The following is a 22501-nucleotide window of genomic DNA, read 5'->3' as shown; positions in this document are numbered from 1 at the left end:
ATACAGACACTTTGTGGACAGGGTGGGGCACGACGATGACAGATGCTGTATGTCAGCAACTCGGGGGTTTGTTGTGTTCCCGGCTGTGACCGTGGTGGACCAGTGGAGGGCGCTGTGTAGCGGAATACAGGGGGTTTGACGATTGACATGCACCAAGGGACAGGAGCACAGCGAACCAGAGTGTTAGCGGAGACCAGGAACAGGGGCGCGGAGTCTAACCTGCCAGCGGTGTTCACCAGGGAGTCCCGCAAGGAACTTTGGGCTTAGCTGCGTCTGACAGGCAGGTCGCAGCCCCCTGCCCTGGTCCTCTGGACGCAGGCTGGGAGTGAGGACACAGGAGGTATGAGAGAATGTCTTTTGAGACGGCTTGAGAGCCGGTGATGACGGTTGGCAGCCTGGGAGCTGCAGGATGGCCTGGAAGCCAGAGGTGACGACCTGGGAGTCGTTGGTATACGATGTCGATGACCAGGAGAGAATAACAAAGTCTCTAAAGGCACTTGTGGTAAACAGTTGACACGGGATGTTGACAACAGATGATCCTGCGACAATACTTAGAAGCAGCAACTGATGGATGTCCGGGATGACACGGATGTTGTTAGTCAATGGAGGACGATAGAAGCTGAGTGTCGACTGTGATGTAGACAGTATCTGTCGACAGATCAGGACAAGATGGTGTAAGTCTCTGATGGTGATAGCTGGCTTAAGAGCCAGAGAGGTGCTCGGCAAAACACCTGATACTCGACTGCAGGGATGGTATCGCAGGAGTCTTCTGGAGATGGAATGAACCAGGTAAAACAATAACAATAGCTGGAGAAACGCTGGAGACAAGGACACAGGTAAACCTGGATATCCTAAAACCTTGGGAACTTCCTCTGAACACAGGAGAACTCTGGAACAGGTAAAACAGTTGTTCAAGGCAAGGAGGACTCTGGGAAACTGGCTTATATTCCTCCAGGTGATTGCTTGATTGTCTGCAGCTTGCAGCAGCAGACAGAACCAGGAAGTATGCCTTGAGTTACCTGGGATCATGTGACTGGTGCTGAACTCAGGGAGCTTCACTGGAGTTCTAATCACTGAAAATGCAGAGCAGCTGCAACAGCAGCAGCAGCTAGGAAACAGACAGGCATAGAAACCTCAGGAAATCACTGTGAACCAAGTCAGGTTCGTGACACTGTATACTGCCACTTTGATTAGAGATCCGGTATACAGACACTTTGTGGACAGGGTGGGGTACGATGATGACAGATCCGGTATACAGACACTTTGTGGACAGGGTGGGGTACGATGATGACAGATGCTGTATACTCACACTGTGTGGACAGGGTGGGGTACGATGATGACAGATCCGGTATACTGACACTGTGTGGACAGGGTGGGGTACGACAATGAGAGATCCTGTATACTGACACTGTGTGGACCACGACGATGACAGATCCTGTATACTGACACTGTGTGGACAGGGTGGGGTACGACAATGAGAGATCCTGTATACTGACACTGTGTGGACAGGGTGGGGCACGACGATGACAGATCCTGTATACTGACACTGTGTGGACAGGGTGGGGTACGATGATGACAGATCCGGTATACTGACACTTTGTGGACAGGGTGGGGCACGATGATGACAGATCCGGTATACTGACACTGTGTGGACAGGGTGGGGTACGATGATGACAGATCCGGTATACTGACACTTTGTGGACAGGGTGGGGTACGATGATGACAGATGCTGTATACTGACACTTTGTGGACAGGGCGGGGCACGACGATGAGATATCCGGTATACAGACACTTTGTGGACAGGGTGGGGTACGATGATGACAGATCCGGTATACTGACACTTTGTGGACAGGGTGGGGTACGATGATGACAGATCCGGTATACTGACACTTGTGGACAGGGTGGGGCACGACGATGACAGATGCTGTATACTGACACTTTGTGGACAGGGCGGGGCACGACGATGAGATATCCGGTATACAGACACTTTGTGGACAGGGTGGGGTACGATGATGACAGATCCGGTATACTGACACTTTGCGGACAGGGTGGGGTACGATGATGACAGATCTGGTATACAGACACTTTGTGGACAGGGTGGGGCACGACGATGACAGATGCTGTATACTGACACTGTGTGGACAGGGTGGGGCACGACGATGACAGATCCGGTATACAGACACTTTGTGGACACGGTGGGGTACGATGATGAGAGATCCGGTATACTGACACTTTGTGGACAGGGTGGGGTACGATGATGACAGATCCTGTATACTGACACTGTGTGGACAGGGTGGGGCACGACGATGACAGATCCGGTATACTGACACTGTGTGGACAGGGTGGGGCACGACGATGATAGATGCTGTATACTGACACTGTGTGGACAGGGTGGGGCATGACGATGACAGATGCTGTATACTGACACTTTGCACAATAACATGTGTACATACTGTAGCTGACAAGGGCTCATGTGCGTTTTGTTGTTTTACTTCTGAAGACAGCGAGAATCCCAGCGCCAAGATCCTGTCAGATCAGCAGATGGTTCTGCTGCTGGCAACCCGACAACATCAGCCAGAGTCCGCCCACACAACATGGCCAGGCAGATGGGGGCTCTGTCAAGATGGAAGCCCTATATTAGCAGACAAGCTTTCTCTCTGGGACTCCTTGAGAGGCTTTCATTGTCCCCTGTCATTTCTGTATACACTGATATTAGTGGCGATTAATGTGGCGGAGTGACAGCGTCTTCATTCCTTGGAGCTGTCAGGGATTGTGTCCCCTACAGGAGATAGGTGTGGGGGGGGGGGGGGGGACGCTGTAATTACATCTTAGACGAGCTGCAATGGCTGAGGTCGGGCCTGTCAGAAGCAGCTGTGCCGAGCGCTTGTGTAGTCCGAGGACTGTGTAATAAATAAAGGATGTTTTCTTTGCATTGCTGCACACAGGAACTCTTGTGTTTAATTTGGTAATTAGAGAATAAGTAATTAGAGTCGCTCCCTCCAATCATAAGCTACGATGATACAGCGATCAGACGAGCTGTGGCTCTGAGCGTCTCTGTCTCCCTCCTCTCTCGTTATTCTGTTGTACATTTCTTATAGAACTCTTTGTTCTTTCAGGGACTTACACACTCGGGAGAGTTTTGGGCTTAAGATAAAGGGACGACCACTGCTTAGCAAGCCTTGCTGAATCAGGACTAAGTGCTAAAGTGTCAAGTGAATAAGAAATAACAACTACAGATGGAGCCGGCCTCATGCTGGCGGGGACTGGCGATCGCCAGGCCCCATCATCCGTCGTAAGGGGGGGGGGGGTGCGCACAAGACGCTTGCGTTGCCCGTTCAGACAGAGCTCCCCGTCGGTCCCCGCGCATTAGACGCTCGCACGTCTCTGTCTAATGGCGTCCCTCTCAGCCAGCGCTCGTCAGTGCTAGTGCCGGCATTGAATGAGAGGGGCACCATCTGTAAGTGCTAAAAGTGTTATGTGAATAAAATGTAACAACTAAGTGCTAAAAGTGTTATGGGAATTAGAAGAAACAACTGTTATGTGTCATTCATGTTCTGTTTGAAGTTATATGTTCTCTCCGGATCAGCACTCCGGGTTTTGCTGATCCACCTTGCCTGGATTTCATGCATACCTCAGCCTTTGGGTGTGGCTGCCTCCTAAACCACTGGGTATTTATATATGCTCCCAGCATTGAAAACCTGCCGGTTATAGTCTTGTTAAAGTCCTTAGTATTACTGTGATACTTATTGTATTCTGCTGGTTCCTGGTTATTTCCATGTTTCTAGACATTATCAGGTTCCTAGCTAACAACTGTCTGCGTATACTCCAGAGTTCAGGTTATTCCAGCCTGTGTCTGAGTAGTCCTGCAAGCATACTGCCGTGTGCCTGATATCCTGCCTGTATCAGAGAATCATTCCTTCCAGTCTGTGTCCAGCGTCTATGAGTACCAGCGGCCTCCCCACACATAGTGGAGGAGGTCTCACCTTTCATTACCCTCTGCTGTTGGTATTCTCACAGCGCCTGCTGGGGCCCTGGGTCTTGTCCTGAGACAGTGTTAGTGAGGCTACCAGAGGGCAGGCCTCATCCCATACTTACTAGTCCTGTGCATATTGTTGTTTGTGTCTCACAGCAGTTGCTAGAGACATTGGTTTAGTCTGGTGGACAGGTTGCAAACCAATCCGCAATACATAGGTAATAGTTTGGTTTGTTGCGACGGTATTTGCGTATTATCAGGGTGCCCAATTTGCCTATGTACGCCGGTGTACAAATCGCATCGCATGCGATGGTACTTGTTAAATCACATCGCATGGGATTTTATCGCGTGCGATGCGATGTAGCACACCTCCACTATCCACGTCGATGCCATGCAATGCGATTTAGCACACCCCCACTATCCACATCACCCCGAAGCGTGGCGAGTGGACGCGGAACGCATCCTCCCGGCCTTTTCATCCCCCCACTATCCACGTCGGCGTTGAGTTGATTTTATAAAGTGTATACATGTAAAGTAATTCGTGCCCCCTTGCGACACTTAATAACATCAACTCCTCGCCAACGTGGATAGTGGAGGTGTGAAAAGGTTCCAACTAAGCGCTAAAAGTGATACATGAATAAAAAACTAACAACTAAGTGCTAAAAGTGTTACATGAATAAGAAGTAACAACTAAGTGCTAAAAGTGCTATGTGAATAAAATGTAACAACTAAGCGCTGAAAGTGTTACATGAATAAGTGCTAAAAGTGTTACATATATCAGAAGTTGTAATAAGGTGTTAACAAAGTGTTACATTAGTAAAATAAAAGTGCTACATCAAGTGTTACCAGTTTAGCCACACCAACCTTAGGGGCCAAACACTTTCAAACCATTCCTACTTGTTTAATACTTTTAGATTTTTGTTGATACTTCTTATTAATGTAATGTAAAAGGCTACAGTACCCCTCACTAGTGTGCTATCCAGATCTATGCACTCATTATATCCCACACTGATAGTCTCATTACTGGTCTTCCCAACAGACGCTCACGCTCATCGTCTGCTGATCCGCTCTGCCAGTCCCCCCATTGGTTGCCTGTACTTTACCATATTCAATATAAAATATTTCTACTCGCATATCATATTCCAGAAACCCCACATAAACTACAAAAGGTTTCATTTTAATTATATCCAATCAGGACTGTTCTTTGTAATCTGGTGGGCCAACCAATCAGAGGCCTAGCTAGCACAAGGCCATGCCCCATTTGTGTGTTCACGTCTTTGGAATGACAATTGTAGGAGCAAGGGTGAGACAAGCACATTGAAAATGCACAATTTGCTTAATCTTAACAATATAAAAAACTTTTACTTTTTACTTTGCTGTAATGTTTGGTATTAGTGGGACTTTTGGCAATCCTTGTTTTCAATATATATGTATTTTTTAATCTGGCTTGTATGAAAAGCTGATTGCAGTAATTCTCTCTGTCTGTAAGAAGATGTGTTGATTTCACTTATTTCGGTGTTGTAAAAATGATTCACAAGGGTAAGTATAAAGCCCCCACACCCACTCTGCTGTCCAGCCGCAGACCTGCTTTGATGTCCAGCCACCACACCTGCTCTGCTGTCCAGCCGCCACACCCAGCCTCCCAACGTTCTTGTTCCCACTTCCTGACCCTGGGTACAGCCAGGGCCGCTGAGATGCTACCTATCAGCACAGCACATGCTGTAGGTGTGTGCTGCTGAGGGGGGGTGGCAATTACACTTTAAAAAAATTGAGGCGTGGCCTACTCATGCCCCAAATGTTCCATTGGCACGGTATAACTCTCGGTGACCCTGGGTACAGCATGCTCTTCCCATGATGTCATGACAAGCAGCACACAGCGAAGTAGCGCAGAGGAGACATGAAGCAGTGCCATGGGTGCAGGAGCCAGAACTCATTAAGAAAAGAGGCACATGCGGTTCATGAGCCACAGGTTGGCCACCCCTGCTAGTATCGACCCTGCCTGTCCTTGTGTATCCTTCCAATTTCCCGATTGTAAGCTGGCGAGCAGGGCCCTCCTACCTCTGTGTCTGTGACATAGTTTATCTTATCACTGTTGATTCCAATTGTAGGAAGGAATTTGCTTCGCTATATAAGATATGGTAAATAAATAATAACTTGTTAGAATCCCGAAGAAGCTTTATCTAAGATTAGCTTCAGCGATTCCAGTCTCCTGGCAACCAGACAGGTGCGCAGACAAAGGGTCATTTTGTCTGGTTCAGACCTGAAAACTTTTTTGCCATTTACTGTACCCCAAAATATATTTAGATACAATGATGTTACCCCCTTGATTTGAATGGAAGGAAATCATATAGTTGTAATATACAGTACACTGTACCCCCAGAAACTGATGATACTGGTAGTACGGTACACAGCCTGGCAGCCAATGATGTACCACACACAGCCTGGCAGCCGATGATGATAATTAGCATGTATGGCTGTGTGTGGTACATCACCAATGGCTGCCAGGCTGTGTGTGGTACAGACATACAGTACATGGTAATCATCACCAGCGGCTGCCAGGCTGTGTGTGGTACAGACATACAGTACATGGTAATCCTCACCAATGGCTGCCAGGCTGTGTGTGGTACAGACATACAGTACATGGTAATCATCACCAGTGGCTGCCAGGCTGTGTGTGGTACAGACATACGGTACATGGTAATCATCACCAATGGCTGCCAGGTTGTGTGTGGTACAGTCGTACAGTACATGGTAATCATCACCAGTGGCTGCCAGGCTATGTGTGGTACAGACATACAGTACATGGTAATCCTCACCAACGGCTGCCAGGCTGTGTGCAGGGCCGGTGCAAGGCACCGGAGCGCCCCAGGCAAGTCGGGCTGGGGGCGCCCCGGTGCCGGGGGGGGGGGGGGGGGGGTGTGTGTGTGGGGTGGTACCTGTCGTTCGGCGCAGTCTATTTCAATCTGGCGGCGGAGGCAGCGGGGGTCCCTGCAGTCTATTAAAAATCACGAGCGCTATCCGCCGGGCTATGCGGAAGCGCTTCTAGTGTGAAAACACTGGCAGCACGCTGATTGGCTGAGATCAGCGTGTGCCGTGCTGCCAGAGTTTTCACACTAGAAGCGCTTCCGCATAGCCCGGCGGATAGCGCTCGTGATTTTTAATAGACTGCAGGGACCCCCGCTGCCTCCGCCGCCAGATTGAAATAGACAGCGCCGGTAGGACAGGTACCCGGGCGGCATTTTCCGCCCTCCAGTGGCCGGTGCCCTAGCAAATGCCTAGGTTTGCCTAGTGGTGGCGCCGGCCCTGGCTGTGTGGAGTACAGCCATACAGTACATGGTAATCATCACCAGTGGCTGCCAGGCTGTGTGTGGTACAGACGTACAGTACATGGTAATCATCACCAGCGGCTGCCAGGCTGTGTGTGGTACAGACGTACAGTACATGGTAATCATCACCAACGGCTGCCAGGCTGTGTGTGGTACAGACATACAGTACATGGTAATCCTCAACAACGGCTGCCAGGCTATGTGTGGTACAGACATACAGTACATGGTAATCCTCACCAACGGCTGCCAGGCTATGTGTGGTACAGACATACAGTACATGGAAATCCTCACCAACGGCTGCCAGGCTGTGTGGGGTACAGCCATACAGTACATGGTAATCATCACCATCGGCTGCCAGGCTGTGTGTGGTACAGACATACAGTACATGGTAATCCTCACCAACGGCTGCCAGGCTGTGTGTGGTACAGCCGTACAGTACATGGTAATCATCACCAGCGGCTGCCAGGCTGTGTGTGGTACAGCCATACAGTACATGGTAATCATCACCAATGGCTGCCAGGCTGTGTGTGGTACAGCCATACAGTACATGGTAATCATCACCAATGGCTGCCAGGCTGTGTGTGGTACAGACATACAGTACATGGTAATCATCACCAATGGCTGCCAGGCTGTGTGTGGTACAGACATACAGTACATGGTAATCATCACCAGTGGCTGCCAGGCTGTGTGTGGTACAGACGTACAGTACATGGTAATCCTCACCAATGGTTGCCAGGCTGTGTGTGGTACAGCCGTACAGTGCATGGTAATCCTCACCAATGGTTGCCAGGCTGTGTGTGGTACAGCCGTACAGTACACGGTAATCATCACCAATGGCTGCCAGGCTGTGTGTGGTACATCACCAATGGCTGCCAGGCTGTGTGTGGTACATCACCAATGGCTGCCAGGCTGTGTGTGGTACATCACCAATGGCTGCCAGTCTGTGTTTGGTACATCACCAATGGCTGCCAGGCTGTGTGTGGTACAATCATCACCAATGGCTGCCAGGCTCTGTGTGGTACAATCATCACCAATGGCTGCCAGGCTGTGTGTGGTACATCACCAATGGCTTCCAGGCTCTGTGTGGTACAATCATCACCAATGGCTGCCAGGCTGTGTGTGGTACAATCATCACCAATAGCTGCCAGGCTGTGTGTGGTACATCGCCAATGGCTGCCAGGCTGTGTGTGGTACATCACCAATGGCTGCCAGGCTGTGTGTGGTATAGCCATTGATAATGTGACATCCAGGTAACTATTAGTTTCAGTATTACAAGATGATATAGTGACAGTCTGGGCAATGTTTCCCCTAGACTAGAGATGGATATTACCCTGACAGGAGCCTATAACCAGGCAAAGAAACTCAGCAACACGACAATCTTCCTTACCCCACAAGCTCGTTGCCTAGGAGTCATCCTCGACTCTGAACTGTCCTTTGTTCCCCACATTTAATCTGTCACCAAATCATGTTACATGCATCTAAAAAGCATATCCAAAATACGACCGTATCTCACACAAGACACTACCAAATCTCTTATCCATGCGCTCATTATATCCCGCATTGATTATTGTAATAGTCTCCTAACTGGTCTTCCCAAGAACAGACTCTCGCCACTGCAATCCATATTAAATGCTGCTGCGAGGCTGATCTTCCTAGCAAGACGCTCATTGTCTGCTGATCCGCTCTGCCAGTCCCTCCATTGCATACCTCCCAAATGTCCCGCTAATCGCGAGAATGTCCTATTTTATTGGGACGTTCCCACGTCCCTCCCAGGGCTGGCAGTGTTCCAAGCATTCCTGCAGCCAGAGAGGCTGGGGGCACAGCAAGCAGCTGACAGAGCTGCTGGGTATGCCCCTACAGCTGTATAAACTGGGCATGGCCTCGCGGCAGCATCGAGAGTACACGCCCTTTCCTGCTAGGCCACGCCCTCTAATTTTCAGCATGCGCCTAAGGCACGCGCATTATCCCTCTTTGGGAGAATCAAAAGTTGGGAGGTATTCCATTGGTTGCCTGTGTTTTACCTTATTCAACATAAAACCCTTCTAATCGCATATAAAGCTATTAACCATACTGCACCAGCATATATCTCTGCACTTATCACAAAATATCTCCCATCTCGACCACTCCGCTCTGCACAAGATCTGCGTCTCTCTTCTGCACGGATCACTAGCTCCCATTCACTATTATATCGGGCTGCTCCCATCCTATGGAATGCCCTCCATGCACAATAAGACTCTCCACTAGTCTCCAAACTCTCAAACGTTCCCTGAAAACTCACCTCTTCAGGCTGGCCCTTATTCTGTTTCGAGCGGTACGGCCCGCGTGCGGCCGTACCGCCGATGTTTTCCGTCTGCACATGCGCAGAGGTCAATCTGCGCATGTGCAGGCGAATTCGCCGCACATAACGTTACTACGCCGCAAAGGGGGCGTATAGGGGAGTGAGGGGCTTCATGCCCTCATTTCCCTATGTATACGCCCCGCGTTTCATGGGCGTTCCCATGCAAACGCGGGGCGTACGCATGGTAATGAGGGCATGACGCAACTCATGGGGGCGGAAAGCTGACGTCGCCGGATGTCAGCTTTCAGCCCCCATACAAGCTACCACACGGACGATTGTCCGTGTGGTCTCAGCTTGCGGGAGCTGCCGGGGCGTGCGGACCTGCCTTCGATGGTCGACGACCATCGAATGCAGGGGGCAGCTCCCACCATGGTGGAGGCGTACGCCTCCACCATTTTTATGCGGATCGCCAGCCGTCCGTGTACGGACGGCCGTGGCGATCCGTAGGGTGGGCGGGGATTGGTTTGTGCGGCCGGAGCCCCGTGTGCGGCTCTGGCCGCACCAACCAGAATAAGGGCCCAGGCAAGCCTATCATATTTATATACCGCACACATAACCCTCTGAGGCACTTTTGTCTTACATCGCTTCCCCTCTGGACCTGCCACTTGGTGGGACTGCTATGCTATTACTGGTGCCTGTCCTTGTGTTTCCCTCCTATGTCCCTATAGATTGTAAGCTTGCAGCAGGGTGCTCCAACCTCCAAGTCTGTCTGTTACCCAGTTTGTTTTAGCTGCGCTATATAAGACGCTGTAATGGAATCTGCTGCGCTATATTAGACACTGTAACGGAATCTGCTGCGCTATATAAGACACTGTAACGGAATCTGCTGCGCTATATAAGACGCTGTAACGGAATCTGCTGCGCTATATAAGACACTGTAACGGAACCTGCTGCGATATATAAGACACTGTAACGGAATCTGCTGTGCTATATAAGACACTGTAACGGAATCTGCTGCGCTATATAAGACGCTGTAACGGAATCTGCTGCGCTATATAAGACACTGTAACGGAATCTGCTGCGCTATATAAGACACTGTAACGGAATCTGCTGCGCTATATAAGACGCTGTAACGGAATCTGCTGCGCTATATAAGACACTGTAACGGAATCTGCTGCGCTATATAACACACTGTAACTGAATCTGCTGCGCTATATAAGACACTGTAACGGAATCTGCTGCGCTATATAACACACTGTAACGGAATCTGCTGCGCTATATAAGATGCTGTAACGGAATCTGCTGCGCTATATAACACACTTAACGGAATCTGCTGCGCTATATAAGATGCTGTAACGGAATCTGCTGCGCTATATAAGACGCTGTAACGGAATCTGCTGCGCTATATAAGACACTGTAACTGAATCTGCTGCGCTATATAAGACACTGTAACTGAATCTGCTGCACTATATAAGACGCTGTAACGATATCTGCTGCGCTATATAAGACACTCTAACGGAATCTGCTGCGCTATATAAGACGCTGTAACGGAATCTGCTGCGCTATATAAGACACTGTAACGGAATCTGCTGCGCTATATAAGACACTGTAACGGAATCTGCTGCGCTATATAACACACTGTAACGGAATCTGCTGCGCTATATAAGATGCTGTAACGGAATCTGCTGCGCTATATAAGACACTGTAACGGAATCTGCTGCGCTATATAAGACACTGTAACGGAATCTGCTGCGCTATATAAGATGCTGTAACGGAATCTGCTGCGCTATATAAGACACTGTAACGGAATCTGCTGCGCTATATAAGACGCTGTAACGGAATCTGCTGCGCTATATAAGACACTGTGCATATAAAGGCTGGGTGCGGCCACGGTGAACAGGTTGTTTGCCGGGCGCACACACCCAAGTGTGCAGGTGGGGGGTGGTGAGGGGCGTGGGGTGGCAAGCTGTGTCATTTGCATATGGGAGAGACCAGCGTTTAATGGGCGTTCCAATGAGAACACGGTGACGCGGGTGCGGGGGACGAGCACTAGATGTGATGACGTGTCGGGGGGGGAAGGGCAGCTGACATCACCGGATGTGATGACGCGGGTGCGGGGGGCCAGCTGTCTGCCCACTTCCTCACGAGCATCCACGCATATATAAGAGACTTTGGAGTCACTGTTTTATGCGTGTGCCTTCGCCATCATTTCATGGTCGCTAACCTGCGAATGAGGTGACACAGGGATGTCCGTACCCCATGCAAACTCTACCGCTGCTCTGCTAGAATTACTGTGCCAGAGCCAAGGCCGAGCTGACTAGTTCCATCTCACCATTAACACTCCGTTACCCCCCATCCTGTCCCCCCCCCCACACTTAAACCCATGCACGCGTCGCAAGGCAGCGAAAAAAAAAAAAAATGTTAAATGGTTTTGTGGTGTTGTCACTTTAATTGTCAATTTTAAATTGTAAAAATAGAACAAGTGAGACACAAACGGATCCCATGGTAAACAACTGCGCACAATCCTATAGATACATTGCAGAATATGATTGTGAACAAGTGAAGAAACTGGGGGGGGGGGGGAACACAACACTGAAACAATACAGCACTGAAACAATACAGCACTGAAACAATACAGCACTGAAACAATACAGCACTGAAACAATACAGCACTGAAACAATACAGCACACAAACAATACGACACACTGAAACAATACGACACACTGAAACAATACGACACACTGAAACAATACGACACACTGAAACAATACAGCACTGAAACAATACAGCACTGAAACAATACAGCACTGAAACAATACGACACACTGAAACAATACGACACACTGAAACAATACAGCACTGAAACAATACAACACTGAAACAATACAGCACTGAAACAACACAGCACTGAAACAACACAGCACTGAAACAATACAACACTGAAACAATACAACACACTGAAACAATACAACACACTGAAACAATACAACACACTGAAACAATACAACACACTGAAACAATACAACACACTGAAACAATACAACACACTGAAACAACACAGCACTGAAACAACACAACACTGAAACAACACAACACTGAAACAATACAGCACTGAAACAATACGACACACTGAAACAATACGACACACTGAAACAATACGACACACTGAAACAATACGACACACTGAAACACAGCACTTAAACAATACAACACACTGAAACAATACAGCACTGAAACAATACAACACACTGAAACAATACAGCACTGAAACAATACAACACACTGAAACAACACAGCACTGAAACAACACAGCACTGAAAAGAATTGCTGCTCTCCAGGTGACGCTCTCCCCTGCCAGTTCTTCCTTTGTTAGATGACACAAAGGTGTGAGCAGTGTGTAGCGCACATTCCTGCGCTGTAAATCCCAACAGATGAAAGCATTATAGAGTCCGAGGTCGTCTACCCTGCGAGGAATCAGCAGTAAGCGCAGCATTTGTCTGTAATCTATTTCTACAGGTCACCGTTATACCACTTGATAGATATATATATATATATATATATATATATATATATATATATATATATATATATATATAGCAATGTAGCTGGGTATCTGTATATTCCCATAATCAGGATTCATGCAGAAGTCATGCCCCAAATAGCCTACGCCACCTGTACCCCCCCCCAGACCACCATATCTGCCGTACACACACCCCACCCCCATAATATATATATATATATATATATATATATATATATATATATATATATATATATATATATATATATATATATATATATATATATATATATATAGCGTGGGGAATAAGCGGCACTCAGAGGCTGTGCAAACGGTGAAACCAAGTGGAATATTTATTCCATGTGCAGAGACCATACGTTTCGGAGCTCGCAGGCTCCGTTGTCAGTGGAGTGACGACGGAGCCTGCGAGCTCCGAAACGTATGGTCTCTGCACATGGAATAAATATTCCACTTGGTTTCACCGTTTGCACAGCCTCTGAGTGCCGCTTATTCCCCACGCTATATTCCTTGAGGATTCACACCCTCTTGTAAAGAGGGCACCTGAGCAAGTCATCTGGGCTCCACCTGCAGACCTGAGTGCCGGTCTCCCTGCTCTGTATGTATGTATGTATGTATGTATGTGTGTGTGTGTGTGTGTGTATATATATATATATATATATATATATATATATATATATATATATATTTAGAGGTGAGCGGCGGGCACTTTTTCGGGTTTTGGATCTGGATCTCTCTTCGTGTTTTGGATCTGGATTGGTTTTGGCAAAACCACCCTTGTGGGTTTTGGTTTGGGATCTGGATTTTTTTGGAAAAATGCTAAATATTGCTAAAATTAAAACAGAATTTGGGCCTGTTTTTGCCCCTAAAGTGTTATTAAGCTCAATAACATTAGTTTCCACTCATTTCTTGTAAATTTTGATCACTTCACAGCTCACAAAATTGTTTTAATTTACTGTAGTTGGCCCAATTTTCCCTGTATGAGTTTCCTGCGCAGCCGCCAATCTGTGCAGAGACCTCCCGAAGCCGCACACTCGGTCTAATTGGATGACCATCCCCAGCTGTTTGGACTTCCTCTCCCCACCATTCATCCATCATATCCCAAAAAAATATTTATTTCTCCAAAGAGCCAAAAAAAGACGAAAAAAGAGCAAGAAAAAGATTTTCTGGGGCTCTCCCACCCAGCCATCCATCCGGGACATCCCATCCAAAAAAAGAAGTACAATAGGAATGGATGAGACCATGGATGTCCATAAGGACATATTTTCATCCATAATGGATGATGTGGAGAGAGAAATCACCCATCTCCCCACCATTCATCCATCAAAGATTTATAAATTTAGGACGCTACAAAGAGCCAACAAATGACGCAGAAAGAGGTGCAAGTAAAAGAATTGCTGGGGCCCTGCCACCCAGCCATCCATCCGGGACATCCTATCCAAAAAAGAAGTACGATAGGAAATGGATGAGACCATGGATATCCATGAGGACATATTTTCATCCATAATAGATGATGTGGAGAGAGAAATCACCCATCTCCCCACCATTCATCCATCAAAGAGGTAAAAAAATTAGGACGCTACAACAGCCAACAAAACAACGCAGAAAGAGGTGCAAGATGACATTGTCCTTGGGCCCTCCCACCCACCCTTATGTTGTATACAGGACATGCACAGTTTAAAAAACAATCATTTCAGCGACAGGGACTTCAGCGGCAGGGACTGTCAACTGTGGCTGAAATGATTGGTTTGTTTGGGCCCCCACAAAAAATAAATGGCAATGGGCATTGCACAAACTGGCTTTACAAGATGTCATCCTCAGCATCAGATTCCTCAGCCTCATCCTCTTCTTCACACACCATTAATTCGTCGTCGCTGGAATCAACCAATACAGGAGGACTGTGTGTATTAGGAGGACGTAAGTGCTGGTGAAGGAGGTCCAGTTCGTGGAATTTGAAATTCATTTTTATGAACATCATCTTCTCCACGTTTTGTGGAAGTAACCTCCTACGCCGATCGCTAACAAGGTTCCCAGCTGCGCTGAAGACTCTCTCAGAATAGACACTGGAGGGTGGACAACTTAAGTAAAACAAAGCCAGTTTGTGCAAAGGACGCCACATTGCCTTTTTTTCTTGCCAATAATGGAATAGACAATCTGACATACCTATATCGATGCTATCGGCAAAGTAGTCATCCACCATTCTTTCAATTGTGATAGCATCATAGTCAGTAGCAGTCGACATGTCCATTATGCTAGGAAGCTCCTTCAGTCCGGACCAGATGTCAAATATATTTCCAGACTGAATAGCAGTGGGTCTCCTAGGAAAATTTAGCTTTTTCCTCGCAACCCCAGTGGTAGAAATTGAAGGAGAAGTTGTGTGCCTGCCACTTTCCGCTTCAGCTGACAAATTTTGGAGCAAGAGGTCTTTGCACCTCTGCAGATTTGTTCCCATTGGTAACAAAGACACAATGTAAGACTTAAACCTAGGATCCAGTATTGTCGCCAAAATATAATGATCTAATTGTAAGAGATCGACGACCCTTGGATCCTTGCTAAGTGAACTAATAGCGTGATCCACTAGTCCTACATATTTAGCAGATTCACTGTGCTTCAACTCCTCCTTCAATTTCGCCAACTGGTTTTGCAAAAGGCCTATCAAGGGAATGACCTGGCTCAAGTTGGCAGTGTCAGAACTAACTTCGCGTGTAGCAGCCTCAAAGGGCTGCAGGATCTTGCACACCACGGAAATTATTCTCCACTGAGCTTATCTCAGGTGCATTCCCGTTCCTCTCCCTATGCCATAGGTGGAGGTGTAGGTTTGGATGGCCTTTTGCTGCTCCTCCATCCGCTGAAGCATATAGAGGGTGGAATTCCACATCGTGACTACCTCTTGCTTCAGCTGATGGCAGGGCAAATTTAGCTTTTCTTGCAAGTCTTGCAATCTCGTGCGTGCAGAGTGGCGAAAATGTCCACAAATTTTCCGAACAACTGACAACATCTCTTGAACACCCCTGTCCTTTTTCAAGAAATGGTGCACCACCAAATTTACTGTGTGAGCAAAACATGGGACATGTTGGAATTTGCCCACATGTAATGCACTCACAATATTGGTGGCATTGTCGGATACCACAAATCCCGAGGAGAGTCCAAGTGGGGTAAGCCATTGCGCAATGACTTCCCGTAGTTTTTCTAGGAGGTTTTCCGCTTTGTGCCTTTTACTGAAACCGGTGATACACAGTGTAGCTTGCCTCTGAATAGTAATGGGAGATGATGTTGTTGCTGCTGCTGTTGGTGCTGCTGCTAAAGGCAATACATCCACCCAGTGACCAGTCACAGACATGTAGTCTTTTGTTTGCCCTGTTCCGCTCGTCCACATATCCGTGGCTAAGTGGACAGTGGGTACAGAGGCATTTTTAAGGACAGTAACAACGTCCGTGTACAGTCTGGGTATTGCCTTCCTGGAGAAGTGGAACTTAGATGGAATTTGGTAACGGGGACACAGGATCTCTAGCAACTGGGTAAAACCCACAGAATTAATTGCGGATACTGGACGCACGTCTATTACCAACATAGTTGTTATGGCGTCAGTAATACGCTGTGCAACGGGGTGACTGCTGGCATACTTCATCCCCCTTGCAAAGGATTGACTTACAGTCAGTTGCTTGGCTAAGTGATCAGGACTAGCATTCCTGGTCCCTTTCCTTGAAGCAGCAGCAGCAGCACCAGCAGCAGCAGAAGCAACAGGTGTAGCTCTTAAGGATGCTTCTGAGGAATCCAGGATAGGAGAGGATTCAGTCAGGATCATGACATTGGGTGCAGGACTACTTCCCAATCCCATAATCTCTGAGGATGGGGATGATGCAGTTGTTTGAGGAGATTGCAGGACCTTGGATTTAACAGAGAAAGGGGAGCAGGACGGTGACGCTGGGCGGGCTGCTACATGATTGTTCACAGTTTCTTTTGTTAAAAACTTCTGATGGATGCGCTGCAAATGCCGTAACAGTGAGGAGGTCCCAAGGTGCTGCACGTCCTTACCTCTACTTACAATAGCTTTGCAAACGCTACACACGGCTTGACAGTTGTTGTCCGGATTTGGGTAGAAATAATTCCATACATACGAGGTGGATTTTGTGGTCTTTTGCCCTGGCATGACAATGGGCTTTTCCATACACCGGACAACAACTGTCTCCGTCGGTGCCTTAAAACAAACAACATCATCCTCAACATCGTCATCATCCGCATCCCTCTGTGTGCCAGCTTCACCAACAGAATCCACATCCTCATCCAATTCCTCAGAAGCATCCTCAATAACCGGGTCAAATTCTTGACTGGGGATGCTCTTGCACACACTTGCAGAGGGCATGCAAATGGTGGAATGAACCTCCTCTTCACAAACAGTATTTGAAAGGTCCGGCTCACATATGGCATCCATGGACACACTTAGACTCTCCTCAGGGATTTGTGACATTTGTGAACTCGCCTTTGTCTTAAAAACTTTCATTCTTTTTTTTGTAGTAGCAGAAGGGCTACCATCATTCTTCTGAGACGCTGTACCATCAGTCAGAAACAAAGGCCAAGGCCGTAGCCTTTCCTTCCCACTGCGTGTGGTGAACGGCATATTGGCAATTTTATTTTTCTCCGCACACGACTTAATTTTTTTTTTATGGACCATTGTAAAATGAGATTTCTGCTTTGCTTTTACATGGCCTCTAGGCCTTTGACCATCGGCCTTGCCATCATGAATCTGACAGGTGGTAGCAGCTTCAGTACTTCTATCAGGTTGCTGATCTCCCACTATTTCCTCCTCCATCATCCTCCAAAAATTTGTTTTTATTTTAATACTTTTATTTATTTTTCTTATTTTTTACACTGGACACAGCCTGTGACACTGGACACTGCCCCTGGTCACTGGACACTGCCCCTGGACACAGCCCGTTACACTGGATATATGCCGTCACACTGGACACTGGATATAGTCCGTCACACTGGACACTAGATATATATGCAGTCACACTGGACACTGGATATATGTCGTCACACTGGACACTGGATATATGTCGTCACACTGGACAATGGATATATGTCACGCTGGATACAGGATATATGTCGTCACACTGGACAATGGATATATGTCACGCTGGACACTGTATATATGCCGTCACACAATGGTTAGATGTCACACTGGACACTGGATATATGTCGTCACACTGGACACTGGATATATGTCGTCACACTGGACACAGGATATATGTCGTCACACTGGACACAGGATATATGTCGTCACACTGGACACAGGATATATGTCGTCACACTGGACACAGGATATATGTCGTCACACTGGACATAGGATATATGTCGTCACACTGGACACAGGATATATGTCCTCACACTGGACACAGGATATATGTCGTGAGTCGTGACTCGTGACACTGGACAATGGATATAGGCCGTCACACTGGACACAGCCCCTTGTATTACTGCAGCCCCTGTACACAGTGTACTACTCAGCAGCACTGCAGCCCCTGCGTGTGAGCACTGCAGCACTGAGTTAGTTAAATCACACAACACAGGGCTCAGCAGGGGCTGGCTGGCAACTTTTAGCCTGGGGGGCCAGTCCAGAGCACTGGCCCATAAGTAACAGCGCATCGTTAAATTTAGGTTTTGCGGTTTAAAAATATGTATTAATAAAAAAATTAAAAAACAATAATAGGACACCACAGGCTGCTCCCCTGTATAATATCAGGACACCACAGGCTACTCCCCGTCTTATAATAATAACAGGACAACAGAGGCTGCTCCCCCTGTATAATATCAGGACACCACAGGCTACTCCCCCCGTCTTATAATAATAACAGGACAACACAGTATAATAATAGTACCCCCACAGGCTGCTCCTCCTGTATAATAATGGGACCCCCACAGGTTGCTACTCCTGTATAATAAAAGTACACAACAGGCTGCTCCCCCTGTATAATAGGACACAACAGGCTGCTCCCCCTGTCTTATAATCATAACAGGACCCCACAGGCTTCTACCCCTGTATAATAACAGGACGCCACAGGCTGCTCCCGCTGTATAATAACAGGACCCCACAGGCTGCTCCCCCTGTATAATAACGTGGGACCCCGACAGGCTGCTCCCCTTGTATAATAACAGGACCCCACAGGCTGCTCCCCTTGTATAATAATAACGGGACCCCCACAGGCTGCTCCCCCTGTATAATAACGGGACCCCCACAGGCTGCTCCCCCTGTATAATAACAGGACACAACAGGCTGCTCCCCCTGTATAACATGACCCCACAGGCTGCTCCCCCTGTATTATTATTATTATTATTATTATTATTATAATAATAATAATAATAATAATAACAACAATAATAACGGAACCCCCACAGGCTGCTCCCCCTGTATATAAAGGGACCCCCACAGGCTGCTCCCCCTGTGTAATAATAACAGGACCCCCACAGGCTGCTCCCCCTGTATAATAACAGGACACAACAGGCTGCTCCCCTGTATAACATGACCCCACAGGCTGCTCCCCCTGTATTATATTATTAATAATAATAACAGGACCCCCACAGGCTGCTCCCCTTGTATAATAATAATAATGGGACCCCCCACAGGCTGCTCCCCCTGTATATTAATAATGGGACCCCCACATGCTGCTCCCCCTTAAAATAATAACTGGACCCCCACAGGCTGCTCCCCCTGTATAATAACTGAACCTTACAGGCTGCTCCGCCTGTACAGTCCCTCTCCCTCTTACCTTGATGCCAGACAGACAGTGAGGCAGAGGCAGGCTGCAGCATAGGGAAGAAAGTGTAACGCACAGGCAGGAAGTAGGTGGAACATACAGAGTCTCTGTAGTGGCCTCCTGCACTAGACATGTCCTCAGTGCAGGAGGCCGGCGGCCATGTTTATGGAGACCACTCGGAAACTGGTCAGTCTGGCTGCAGCAGCAGCATACCTCCCAACTTTTGAAGTTGGGAGGTCGGGACGTTCGCGCGGCAAAGCCGCGCTCGCTCCCGAAAAGGAGGCGTGGCCTCACGGGGTGACGCGAACTTCGGCCACGCCCCGTTTTCGCCGCTCGTCGGCGCTGAATAGACGCTGTGCGCATGCGCACAGCGTCTATTCTCGGCAAGCTGGGGGGGCTCCCAACTGTCCCCCCCACCGCGGGACAATGGCGGCCCCGGGCGGGACGCGGGAACGTCCCCGAATATCGGGACGTTCCCGCGGAAAGCGTGACAGTCGGGAGGTATGGAGCAGCCTCAGAACAATGGCGGCCCGCACGCAAAACGATTCAGCGGCCCGGGGGCCACATGGCACCCTGACCCCCAGCCCAGCCCGCCCCTGGGGCTCAGGGCTAAATAAATCACAACAGGGCACGGGCCACAGGACAGCCCCTGGACAGTGGACACTGCAGCCCCTGCGTGTGAGCACTGTAGCACCTAGTTAGTTAAATCACACTACAGGGCTCAGGCCTATAAACAGTCACTGACTCTCACTCAATCATACCTCCCAACTTTTGAAGTTGGGAGGTCGGGACTTTCGCGCGGCGAAGCAGCGCGCGCTCACGAAAAGGGGGCGCGGCCTCGAGAAAAGGTGGCGTGGCCTCACGGGGGTGACTCGAACTCCGCCCACGCCCCCGTTTTCTCCGCTCGTCGGCGCTGAATAGACGCTGTGCGCATGCGCACAGCGTCTATTCTCGGCAAGCTGGGGGGGCTCCCAACTGTCCCCCCCACCGTGGGACAATGGCGGCCCCGGGCGGGACGCGGGAACGTCCCCGAATATCGGGACGTTCCCGCGGTAAGCGTGACAGTTGGGAGGTATGCTCAATACAAGTCTACAACACAGTGCACGGAGCACAGGGCAGTGAGGGCACAGGGCAGGTCACGGAGCACAGCACAGCATGGCACGGAGCACAGCACAGGGCACACGGAGCTTCCCAACCACCCTCTTCGCTCTCCAAGATTGGAGTGAAGATGGCGGGGCGCGCGTGCGTCTTTTATAAGATCCCGCTCCCGCGAGATCCAACAGCGCGATGATGACGTTTCGCCTTGTTTTCGGTCCGGAATTGAGGCGGGAACTCCCGAGCCGCCTCGGATCCTGACCCGGATCCCGATATTCGGATCTGTCGGATCTCGGTGATCCGGACCCGCTCATCTCTAATATATATATTACAGGGTTGCCGACTTTTTAATGCTCCTCTCCGGGAGAAGCCCGGAGAGGAAACTTTCCTTACCCGATCGGGGGGGGGGGGGGCTTGACGGTGACGTCATTAAGCCCCGCCCCCACTACGGGAAATAGTAGAAATGACTGATATCCATGGAGGGGGCGGGGCTAAAATGACGCAATTGTCATTTTAGCTCCGCCCCCTCCTCTGAGACCCGCGGATTGCGGCATTTACATGCCGTAATTCGGTGGGTTCACGGGGGTCCACCAGATTCCGGGAGGGTTGCCCACCCTTCCGGGGGGCCGGGAGGGGGACCCGATTTTCGGGAGACTCCCGGGAATTCCGGGAGGGTCGGCAACCCTGATATATTACACGACTCTGTTCTACCTGGTGTAACATGTAACCTGCACATGTGATTTACATATTCCCGGCCTTGTGTGACCAGTAATCCAGCGTCTCTCATATCTCTGTCATCGCAACATAATGCTCCCAATTATCTGAGTCCAACCGTGATCCCACTAGTGTATAGTTACTATTACAGTGATGCCTCAGCCTCCATCAGCCGCCAGATAGTGCCTCAGCCTCCATCAGCCGCCAGATAGTGCCTCAGCCTCCATCAGCCGCCAGATAGTGCCTCAGCCTCCATCAGCCGCCAGATAGTGCCTCAGCCTCCATCAGCCATCAGATAGTGCCTCAGCCTCCATCAGCCACCAGATAGTGCCTCAGCCTCCATCAGCCACCAGATAGTGCCTCAGCCTCCATCAGCCATCAGATAGTGCCTCAGCCTCCTAACTTATATCATCCTTTCCATCAGCCGCCAGCTAGTGCCTCAGCCTCCATCAGCCCCCAGATAGTGCCTCAGCCTCCTAACTTATATCATCCCCTCTTCATCAGCCACCAGATAGCGCCTCAGCCTCCTAACTTATATCATCCCTTCCATCAGCCCCCAGATAGCACCTCAGCCTCCATCAGCCACCAGATAGTGCCTCAGCCTCCTAACTTATATCATCCCATCCATCATCCACCAGATAGTGCCTCAGCCTCCTAACTTATATCATCCCCTCTATCAGCCGCCAGATAGTGCCTCAGCCTCCTAACTTATATCATCCCATCCATCAGCCGCCAGATAGTGCCTCAGCCTCCTAACTTATATCATCCCCTCCATCAACCGCCAGATAGTGCCTCAGCCTCCTAACTTATATCATCCCATC

At 48.9% G+C, this 22501-nt stretch overlaps 1 protein-coding gene across 3 annotated transcripts in view; it reads right to left on the bottom strand.

Moving 5' to 3' along the window:
* Nucleotides 1-22501, bottom strand: part of PHF24 (PHD finger protein 24) — a 146817-nt gene that overhangs the window by 93038 nt on the left and 31278 nt on the right. Inside the window, exon 1 of one of the 3 annotated variants that reach the window (XM_083155429.1) lies at nt 19884-19903. The exons of 1 other annotated variant lie outside the window; for it this stretch is intronic. The gene's annotated coding sequence lies outside the window, so the exon portion shown is untranslated. Of the gene's footprint in view, nt 1-19883; nt 19904-22501 lie in introns of those variants that run through there. One more of the 3 variants, XM_083155427.1, reaches the window with a different exon arrangement.

This window comes from Crinia signifera, chromosome 1, assembly GCF_055691185.1.
Source record: "Crinia signifera chromosome 1, ASM5569118v1, whole genome shotgun sequence".
Lineage (NCBI taxonomy): Eukaryota > Metazoa > Chordata > Amphibia > Anura > Myobatrachidae > Crinia > Crinia signifera.
The sequence above is the reverse complement of the archived record's forward strand: the minus strand, read 5'-3'. Positions and strand labels throughout refer to the sequence as shown.